Source organism: Erinaceus europaeus, chromosome 5 (assembly GCF_950295315.1).
Source record: "Erinaceus europaeus chromosome 5, mEriEur2.1, whole genome shotgun sequence".
Taxonomy (NCBI): Eukaryota; Metazoa; Chordata; class Mammalia; order Eulipotyphla; family Erinaceidae; genus Erinaceus; species Erinaceus europaeus.
In genome coordinates this window covers 83,482,083-83,493,205 of record NC_080166.1, presented here as the reverse complement: position 1 = coordinate 83,493,205, position 11,123 = coordinate 83,482,083, and the positions used below count along the sequence as shown (strand labels likewise).

Below are 11,123 nucleotides of genomic sequence, written 5' to 3'. Positions count from 1 at the left end.
GCTACCAAGATGCCAACCTGACTTCCCTGGGCAGACAACCTCACCAATATGTCCTATATCCCCACCTCCCCAGAACCCTTCCCCACTAGGAAAAGATAGAGAGGCTGGAGGTATGTATGTCAACCTGTCAACATCCATGTCCAGAAGAGAAGCAATTACAGAAGCCAGACCTTCCACCTTCTGCATCCCATGAGGAATTTTGGTCCACACTCCCAGGGGGATAAAGAATAGGGAAGCTTCTAATGAAGGGAATGGGATATAGACCTCTGGAGGTGGCGACTGGGTGGAATTGTACCCCTCTTATCCTTCTTCTTCTAGCGTTTGCCCTTCTTCTGTACCCCTCTTATCCTTCTTCTTCTAGCGTTTGCCCTTCTTCCATAGCCAGTTAACAGCGTCAGGTTGAGCCTGATGTAAAGTTTCGAGACCTCCTTTGAATCTGGAGAGGTGGCAGTCGTTGACTATGTGGGTCATAGTCTGTCTGTAGCCGCAGGGGCAGTTCGGGTCGTCTCTGGCTCCCCAGCGGTGGAACATAGCGGCGCACCGGCCATGGCCTCTTATCCTAAAATCTTGTTAATCATTATTAGATCATTAATAAAAATAAAGAAATAATATTTGATGCCAAAGCATGGATATAACCCTTTGACAAAGACCAGAAATTTTACATAAGTGCTGAGATGAATAAGGGTGAAATCCATGGCTTCGAGGACTGCAAAAACTGAATAAGGGCACGAGACTGGCATATTTTAACGATGACTCTAGTCACTATCAGGCCACCCATCAGCTGGGGCACTAGTCGAGGAGTCCTGAGATTCCCAAAAAGACATGACAGAATTAGATCTCAAATAGATCCCTTTCTCTATTGTTACTGGTCATCTCTATCAAGAACAACACAATAGACCCCTTTGTGGGCCCCCATATGACCTTGACCTCAACTTGGATCAACAACGGTAGAGAATGTTCCATCATCTGAAGGGAGGCTGGACAACATACTCTATGCTACACCTGAGGAAGATAGTTCCTGATATTGGGGCAGCTTGGAACTTCCTACTCATGACCACCGAATGTGAGCTCAGATCTACAGGGATGCAGAGGTCACATAGGCCCCTAAGCTGAATATGGGTCCCAAACCAAATCAAATTTATGGGGTTTACAGTCAACAATATTTATACCCCTTTCCCATATTAGGGAGCTACTCTCTTCCCTGATCCAGCTTTTTGGTCCTTTTTCCAACCATGACATCATGTCTCCAGACAATAACTTGGGTCCACCTGCATATCAGATTTCAGGCTCAGGAAAAAAAAAAAAAACTAGTACAGCCACAGGCCCTTTGAAATATAACTAAAATATGCCTACGAGCTATCTACAAAATGAATACACCCCCCCCCCAATCTTCATCTGCATTATTGCAGCCTTTAGGTTCATGGTTAGTTAACAGTTTGTTTGGTTTTATATGTTAACTCTCTTTTCAGCCACCAGGCTCCTAATGCTAGCATGATGTGACCAGACTTCCCCGGACAGACAACCTCAGCAATGTGTCCCCAGAATCCAGCCCCACTAGGGAAAGAGAGAGGCAGGCTGGGAGTATGGATCGACCTGTCAATGCCCATGTTCAGTGGGGAAGTAATTACAGAAGTCAGACCGTCCACCTTCTGCATCCTACAATGACCTTGGGTCCATGCTCCCAGAGGGTTAAAGAGTAGGAAGGCTATCAGGGGAGGGGAGGGAATATGGAGTTCTGATGGTGGGAATTGTGTAGACTTGTTCTCCTCTTATCCTATGGTTTTGTCAGTATTTCCTTTTTATAAATAAAATTTTAAAAAGAAAGAAATCCATGGCTTCAAAGTAAATATAATGTACAAGACTGATTGGGGACACATATAACCCAAGCACTTCTGATGCCCCCTGGCCTTCTCATGGTACAGGACTGAAAGTAGTGCAGGAACAAGCACTTTTGGATTCTGGAGCTCAACAATCTGAACTACAGGGTTTGCTGACTGGGGAGTGCAGTGAAATCTAGCTGCCCCAAAGCCTAGAGATCTTGCTATGAAAGGACACCCTATGTCCATAGCTATGTCCTGGGGGCAAGCTGGTTTCAGGTACAGCTCCTTCCACTAGGATCCAGGGACCTTCAGTTCCTGCCAGCTCTCTGTTAATAATGCACAACCCCCGAAGAGCTCTGTGTTCACTCCACAAGTCCCAGCTCTGGAGCCTGCATACTGGGAATCGCCAGTGGGTGCTGGGGAGGAAGGAGCTGAGCTAGCTGAGCATTCCAGGGGTGATGAAGGGAGAAGCTGGGGGCTGCCATAGCATCTTTGGGGCTTCCCTGTAACTGCACCCATTTAAAGATGGTGAAATGTCCCAAAACACCTCCTCAGAAAGCGATGAGAAAAATTAGAGATACTTTAGAATATTTATCTGGGTGAAAGGATGCTCAGGTTCGATGATCACACAGAAGAAAAAGTAGGCTTCTTCAGGGTAGCTCCAGACAGCAGATTTTCCCTCCACAGGAAAGCCAATGAAAACACAATAGAGCAGCCCAGCCATGGGCAAAAGATGTGTCCTTCAGAGGACTGAGTGGCACAAAGTATTGAAGTCTGTTGGAGGACATTTGTCAGCCAGTGTGTCTGTATGTGTGGAAAGGGGGGTTATACTGAACAAACAAAGGTGGCTTGACCTGGAGGGACACTTCCCAAGGTGGTTTTCATTCTTTTAAGGACCCCAAATGCTCACAATACAATTAACTTTCTTTCATGGAACCCCAGAGTGATCTTCTAGCCTAGCCTTGCCCCACTGTACAAGTGGAGTTACAGAGGAATAACTGCTGGGGTGATGGCTAAGCTGATAGATCTGGTAAATGTAACAGAACTATGAGCCCAGCACCAGCAGTTCCAGGACCAGTTTCCATTTTATTTTTAGTTGTTTTATTTTATTTTATTGCAGCCAGGGTTATCACTGGGTCTTGGGTCTACACAACAAATCCTTCCCTCTTGGCAGTCATTTTTCCCCTTCCTTTTTGTTAATAGATAGAGATAAATTGAGATAGAAAGGAAAGATAGAGAGTAGCAGAGAAAGACACCTGCAGCACTGCTCTACCATTAGTGAAGTGCCCTCAGCCCCCCACAAAGGGAACAGAGATCCTAATACATGGTACCAGGCACACCAGGCACACTACCAGGAACACCACTCCCAGCCCCCTATGATAGTTACCTTTCTTCCATCTGTTACCTCTTGAATATCACACACTCTACACATGTACCAAGCTGATATTCCTAAAATGCATCTGTTTATGTTTTCTTTTTCAAAAGCTTAGAATTCTGTATTATGGTGTTTAAAATTCAGTACGTTTGGTGTTAGCTCCAATTCCAGCCTCATAACCCAGTTCTGTTTACATAAATATGCTTTAAGTTAAATGAATAGTGAAGATGATTGGTTTAGAGAACAATAATTTTATTTCTCAGACTATTTATTGCCCTATTCCTCTCTTGTAGGATTTACTGATCATCTGGTTGTCAACCAGCATGTACAAGACCTCAGAATTGTTGAAGTTTGCTTTTTTTGAGAAAAGTTAGACCAATATATCACGGAGAATGTTTTGGACAACATTGCATCAAGGGAGCTTCAGATAAAATCCTATGAATATGGGTGGAAAAATAACCTAGTCACAGCACATTTCCAAGAATTTCTTAGTAGCTTCTCTATTTCACCATAAACACAAATCAGATCTTTTAACATTTGCTTTCCAGATACGAGTTTCTTAGGAATTGCCCTGTATTTGTGTGTATTTGTGCCCTGTATTTGTATGTTCCTTCACAAAATCATGCTGATATCTTCAGTATTTTAATAGAAAAGGTCAACCCTGTGAATGTTTTTAAAAGCAAGCAGGAAGAGATTCTTCCAGAGACCCTCAGACATCTGTAATTCTGGACTTTAATAGAAGCAACAAAATAAAATGTATTAAATCACAAATTATGTAAGCTCATGAATATAGCTTTGATTCTCAACTACTTTTATAGGCTAACTTTTTCATTAATAACTGATAATCTATGGACCGACCAGTCAACGCCCATGTTCAGCGGGGAAGCAATTACAGAAGCCAGACCCTCTACCTTCTGCAACCCTCAACGACCCTGGGTCCATGCTCCCAGAGGGCTAGAGAATGGGAAGGCTATCATGGGAGGGGGTGGGTTATGGGGATTGGGTGGTGGGAATTGTGTGGAGTTGTACCCCTCCTACCTTATGCTTTTGTTCACTAATCCTTTCTTAAATTAAAAATTTTTAAAAAAATAATAAAAATAACTGATAATCTATATTTTCCAGCTTCTTTTTAAAACAAACCAAGCCCCTACTCTTCTGAAGTTGAAAAACATAATGACTCATAATTGACCTGTTGCTGGCCAAGGTGTATGAGTTAATTTTTACAACTAACAACTTACTATCAAAATTAAGTGGTTTAAAAGGAAATCAATTGAATTGTAAGAGGATAACAAACTTGATGTCTAAAACAAAGAAGCAAAAAACGACAAAGTTGAATTTGTTAAAGACAAGGAAAACCACACGATCATCACAGTCTCTCCAAGCAAAACAGAGTATGGGGTTGTATAGGTGATTTGGAGCTCATGGATTTTCACATGGAGTTCAAAGATTGGTAGATCTTCATGATAAACATGAGATGACACAATCTGTTGAATTATGTTTACTTGAGTGAGATTTTTGTTGATCGGTTGGGTCTCAGAGATAACATTTATCTGAGTGAATTCATTTTCAACTGATTTACAGAAGTGAAAGGCTTTAGTGATTTATTGGGTTTTCAAAATCGTGTTTCAGGAGAAAAGTTGTTTATTTATAGAATAACCTTAAAAGTGGTCACACGCCAATTTTAATAGCTAAAAAAAAAATGGTGTTTTCATGAATTCATGTTAAGTAGACAACTTTTTTGTTTGTTTGTTTCAGACAGGGATGGGTTTTATTAAATTTTAAAACTTCTCACAGAGAGCCTGAAGTGCAGTTTGTGCGGGAGGACTTCCAGCTGCCCTGGGTGCACAAGGGCCCCCACGGGGGCATGGGGCGTCTGCCAGCTCAGTTCTGTACGGGGCACTAGCCCTGGGATGGGTGACTCGGCCAGGAGACCCCGTGGCCTGCTACTCGATGCCTTCCTGCTTGTCCTTGATGACCACCGGGAAGCGTTCCTCCAGCAGTGAGAGCTCGCTGATGAGGTCCGTGATGGCGTTGGTGAAGGCCTCCTGGGGATGTAGTCCAGGGGGTCTGCACACGGATGATGATCTTGTGCTCCAGGGGGTGGGGGACCTTGTAGCCCCAGCACCTGCGGGTTCTTCAGCAGCTGCGACTTGATGATGTTGCCCAGCGTGTGGTCTTCCTTGTTGATGGTGAACAGACAGGCATTGGGGACCTTGGTGTCCTTGTTAATGGTTATCTTCTTCTCACCCTCCAAGAGCAGGACCGATTCAAAGGCCAGAGGCGCGTTCATTCCGGCGATGCAGTGGCTGTGTCCGAACTCGGAACTGCCGCCGCCACCGCCACCGCTCGGATTTCCCCAGTAGACAACTTCTAAGATGACTCAGAGATCCTATGTTACCTGTATGTAGTCCTGTCTCATTAAATGTGAGTTAGACTTGGTAACTCACTCCCAACAAATGTATGTGGTAGAAGTAACATAATGCCACCTTCCAGTAAGTTTGGAAAAGCTTACTTATATCTTGGGGGAGGTCTTCTTTCACTTTGACCTCTCACTGTGTAGGCTGTAAGATGCTATGATGTGGGCAACTCCATTGAAAGACCCATGTGACAAGGAATCATTATCTCCAGCCAATAACCAATGAGAGCTAAAGTGTATCCTTCCCTGACTGAGCTTGTGAGGTGACTTCTGTGACCTCAACTGATATCTTACCCCAGTCTTTTGAAAAGCCTCCACTAGAAGCACTAAACTTTAAAAAAGAAAGAAATAAAGAAAAGAAAAAGAAATAATAAATAAAATATCTTTAAAAAATAAAAAAAGAAGCACTAAACTGACCAACAAATACAAGATAATAGATGTTTGTTGTCTTTGTGTTATTAATTTTGGGGGTTGACTACACAGTAATATAAGTAATAGTGACTACACTACTACACACACACATATATTACTGACTACACAAAGATAAGCAATACAATATGAGAGGACATTTTATAGTTCCTATTTTGCTTACAGTGAGTCAGCTGTATAGTTTTTTGTTGGCTACACACATTCAGCTGGGCTATCATCCATCTGTAGTAACTTGTGGAATCTGATAGTGACTGGATGAACTTGGAGAACCTCACCAATGTCTGATGACTGATAGACCATTCGTTAGGGCCACCTAGTTCCCTCCTATCTTCTATAAGATTGACTGCGGTCACCCTGTAGAGTTCATGGTTGTTATGCATCCATATTGTTGCTGTTGCTTCCCCTGTAGGCTTATATACTAGCTTTCCCTAATTAATTCAATAAAATGTGTTTTTGTTTGTTTGTTTTTGTAATGTGTAGATACAGAAGTTTTTGTATAGTTAACTATACTATATAGTCAGCTATGAACAGAGAGATCATTTTACTTTATTTGAGGCAGAAAAACTTGAAACTTTTGTGGGCAGGGTTCAGTAAGTGTGTGTGAGCACATCTTCCACACTCAAGGAAGCAATCTGAAACTTTGACTTGGCCTTTACCTTCCATTTTTAAAGGGTCTTAAGGTCACCAGAGCTGAAATCCTAGTGACTTCTTAGAGATTTTCAGGTCATACATATATTAAGAATTCTGATCATGCGCATCAGATTCCTAGATTCCCAGGAGTATGTTGGAACTTTGCCAAGTTCCCTACTGGACTTAATAACCCAGGCTTGACTTTAAAGTATTTTGACCCACTTCTTGTTTGTTCCCATTGTAAGTGTCACTTCAGGCAGCTACAATGTTTAACAACTGCTTCTGATTATTCACACAGCACATTTTCATGGAAAAAGGCAGCACACACAAAGTACTCAGCCTGATCACATAAAGACAGGCCCGGGGGAGGGGGGGCTAGGTGGCGGTGCAGTGTGTTAAGCACAGATGGCTTGAAGTGCAAGGACTGGCCTAAGGATCCCAGTTCGAGTCCCCGGCTCCCTACCTGCAGGGGGGTTACTTCATAAGTGGTGAAGCAGGTCTGCATGTGTCTATCTTTCTCTCCTCCCTCTGACTTCCTCTCCTCTCTATTTCTCTCTGTCCTATCCAGTGATGACGACAGCAATAATAACAACAACAACGATAAACAACAAAGGCAACAAAAAGGAAAAAATAGCCTCCAGGAGCAGTGGATTTGTTGTGCAGGCATCAAGTCCCAGAGATAACCCTGGAGGCAAAAAAAAAAAAAAAAAAAGAGGCCCTGTGAGTGAAGTTTTTCAGGAAACATCCCAATTGGTTCTCAGACAGTGATAGTTACCTGAGACTGAGTGCTTTAGTTAGCTCCAAATTCATCCTGTTTTCTCCAAAGACTATTAGACTATTGTTCTCACTGTCTTACAGCACTTCTGAGTCCCAAGACTGCCCTAGACTTGAGGAGAAGAGGCTAGGACAAGAAAAGTTACAAAGGGAGCAGATAGGGAGGAGGTGTGATGATAGAGCACAGGCCATCCATTCAGGAAGTCCTGAGGTTTCTTCTCAGCATTGCATATTCCAAAGTAATGCCCTGTGTCCTTCTCCTTAATACAGACATAAAAAAGCTTTGTAAGATAACATAAAGCTAAGTTTTTATCTAAAGACTTAATTAATTTCAGAGATAGAGATAGAAAGAGGGAGGTTAGAGGAGTACTCTAGAATATGTGGTAACAGGAATCAAACTCTATAGAGTTCATGCTCGCAAGTCCAGAATGTTACCACTGTCACCTCCCAGGTCACCAAAACTCACTGTCGTTAATGATAGTATTTGACTAATTTTCTTAGAACTTGAAAGAGTGAGGTAGTGTACTGCTTTGCTGTGTGTGAGACTTAGGCTTAAGCACAGCCCCAACACACTGAAGGAAGATTTGGTGTTGTGGTGTCACCCCATTCCCACCCTCCATCTTTTTTTTAAATTTATTAATTAGGGGATTAATGTTTTATAGTAGACAGTAAATACAATAGTTTGTACATGCATAACATTTCCCAGTTTTCCACATAGCAATACAATCCCACAAGGTCCTCCTCTGACAACATGTTCTAGGATTGAACCCTCCCCCCAACTCCAGAGTCTTTTACTTTAGTGCAATACACCAACTCCAGTCCAAATTCTGCTTAGAGTGTCCCCTTCTGTTCTTGTTTTCCAACTTCTGCCTGTGAGTGAGAACATCTCATATTCATCCTTCTGTTTCTGACTTATCTCACTTAACATGATTCCTTCAAGCTCCATCTATGATGACCCACCCTTCATCTTAAAAAAAAAAAAAAAAAGGAAGCAAGAAAGAAAAGGGAACAAGAAAAGAGCTCCTAAGATGACTGTAAGCCTTTGAGTACTGTCCAGAGTTCTGGAAAGGTATATTTGAACCATTATTCCCTGTGTTTCCTTTGCTGTCAGAGGAACAAATGATCAGAGATTCTTCCTCAACCAGTTCTGCTCACGTCATATTTATATTTTTCTAAAGGAAGAAATTAAGGAAGGTAGTCCTAAGTCCAGAGCAATCCTAAACAGTGTGAGTTTGCCAAGAATTTGGAATCACTTGAGGAATTTTTTCTACTTCTAGACAGCCTACTAACTCAGGTGCCAATCTCCTCCAGAATCAGCAGCAGAGAACTAACCAAAATAACTTCCTCTCCAGGTACCTGTACATCTCTGAGCTCAGCCAAATTTACAAGTAAAATCAACCATAACAGCATGGTATGAGAGGTATAGGTAAGGCCCCCGCTTTGTCATAGTAAATATAATGATATAAATTCAAGAGAAAGCAAGAACTGATACCAAGCAAAGTTAAAATGACTGAGTTGTTCAGTAAACTTGGCATGTAAGGATGTGGACAGAAACATCACCAAGGAGGAGCACACAGGTACATGAGAACGTGCTCAGAGTCACAGATTATGAGAAAAAGAAAGGAGTGAATGAGCAGCCAAAGAGGGACACCACACAGGAGGCTTTCAAGAGAGAGAGATTAACACAAGAATCCAGGGAGTGGAGGTCGGGCGGTAGTGCAGCGGCTTAAACACACATGGCGCGAAGTGCAAGGACTGGCATAAGGATCCCTGTTCGAGCCCCCGGGTCCCCACCTGCAGGGGGGTAGTTCCCTCACAGGTGGTGAAGCAGGTCTGCAGGTGTTTATCTTTCTCTCCCCCTCTCTGTCTTCCTCTCCTCTCTCGATTTCTCTCTGTCCTATCCAACAACAATGACAGCAATGGCAATAATAATAACAACAACAATGATAAACAACAAGGGCAACAAAAGGGAAAAAAATAGCCTCCAGGAGCAGTGGATTCATAGTGCTGGCACTGAGCCCCAGCGATAACCCTGGAGGCAAAATAAATAAATAAATAAATAAATTCAAGGAGCTGCAGCTGCTATCAAGCTCTGCTTCGGTTCTGGAGCAAACACTATCTTAAGCATTACCTGGGCAGCCGGTAACAGAACATGGTGGTAGAGCTCTTGCTGTTCCTGGTCACACGGAGGCGACTCCTACTTCAATGTTAGTCCCAAACCTCCTTGTTCTGCCATGCTGAGCCAAATTCAATGTCAGGCCCTCTTATCTAGCCCTCCTCATGTCTCTCACCTCTTCCATGTCAGCCCTGCACTGAGATTGGATGATTTCCTTTTCTGATTCCTGCTCTCCTGTCCTCATTTTCCTTTTAATAAAATGATCCCCTCATCATGCACATGAACCAAGTTCTAGTCCGACTTCCTACCACACTAAAGGTGTGCTGTTTTTCTCTAGTTCTCTATCTCTGTCTTCCTAGCTGAAGAAAGTTGGCCTGGAGTGGTCAAGTGCCAGTAGTGGCAACAACAATGTTAACACTAATATCACTACCCCCGCCACTATTTCTTGCATTTCTTTTTTTTAAATATCATTTATGTTTTACTTACTTGAACACAGAAGGGGAAAGAAATCAAAGAAAAGGGGGAAATAGGGAGGGAGGGAGGGAGGAAGAAAAGAAATAACTCCAGCACTGCTTCACTGCTGGTGAAGCTTTTACTCTGCAGGTGAAAAGCTAGAGATTGAACTCAGGTCCTTGTGCTCTGTAACATGTGTGCTCTACTGAGTTTGCCACTACTCAACTTTGTTCTTGCATTTCTAATTCTGCTTTAAGATCTGGTTTCCAGAGGATCTAATCATCCTACACTGTCTTCTATGAAAACTAACACTTGAGATGAATGGGAGCAGTTATCAGGATTGTGGGTATTTTTGGCTTTTGTTAACTCATAAAGAAGGCTTCTATAGGAGACTGCTATCAGCCAACTGTCAAGCCAGAACATGGATCAAAGGCCAGAAGCCCTCTGTCGGAGCATTTCAAAAGGCCCAACATCTTGCAGCCAGAAGGGAGACTTTTTGGAAACCAGATGAACATTTGATCATGAGTTTGGCAGATGCACCAAAGAGCCTGACTGCACAGCTCTCGCAAGGCGAGGTTTCTTTGGAAATCAAGGACCCTTGTAGGAAAGAACTGGAACTCCAGGACCCAGGAGGGGTACATTTGGATGAACAAGGCTGAGGTTACCCTGAATCAGCCACTGTGACGCTTTTCCCTTCCTAGACCACAACAGCTTCCTCAGTTCCTAAAGACCTTGAGAAGACCATGTCTGAGGCAGATCCCCTTCAAGATTATCCTTGTCCTCCTTAAGATCTGTCCTCTACATCCCCCCCCCGTTATTCTAGACCAATATTCATCATGTCCTGAACAAGAAGGAATGGACCCTGATGTGAGAGGAAATGGGTCTGGCTAACATGTGCAAAGGAGGCAGGAAGAGGGCCCTGGAGAGTGCTGGAGTATAAGGTGAGCTGTAGAAAACTAATAGGAATGGGTTCACACCCCCTTACTTAGAAGCTCTATTAGTTGACCAGAGCATTCACTAGCTTATTGCATTCAGTTGATGGAAAAGGCATTCCATATTTTTCTATGTTTCTCTATGCAGAAAATGCATCATGACTTTTCAGACAACCCA

At 42.9% G+C, this 11,123-nt stretch overlaps 1 pseudogene; it reads right to left on the bottom strand.

Moving 5' to 3' along the window:
* Positions 1-5,107: 5,107 nt before the first annotated feature.
* Positions 5,108-5,524, bottom strand: LOC103108292 (DNA-directed RNA polymerase II subunit RPB11-a-like; annotated as a pseudogene).
* Between the last annotated feature and the right edge of the window lie 5,599 nt (positions 5,525-11,123).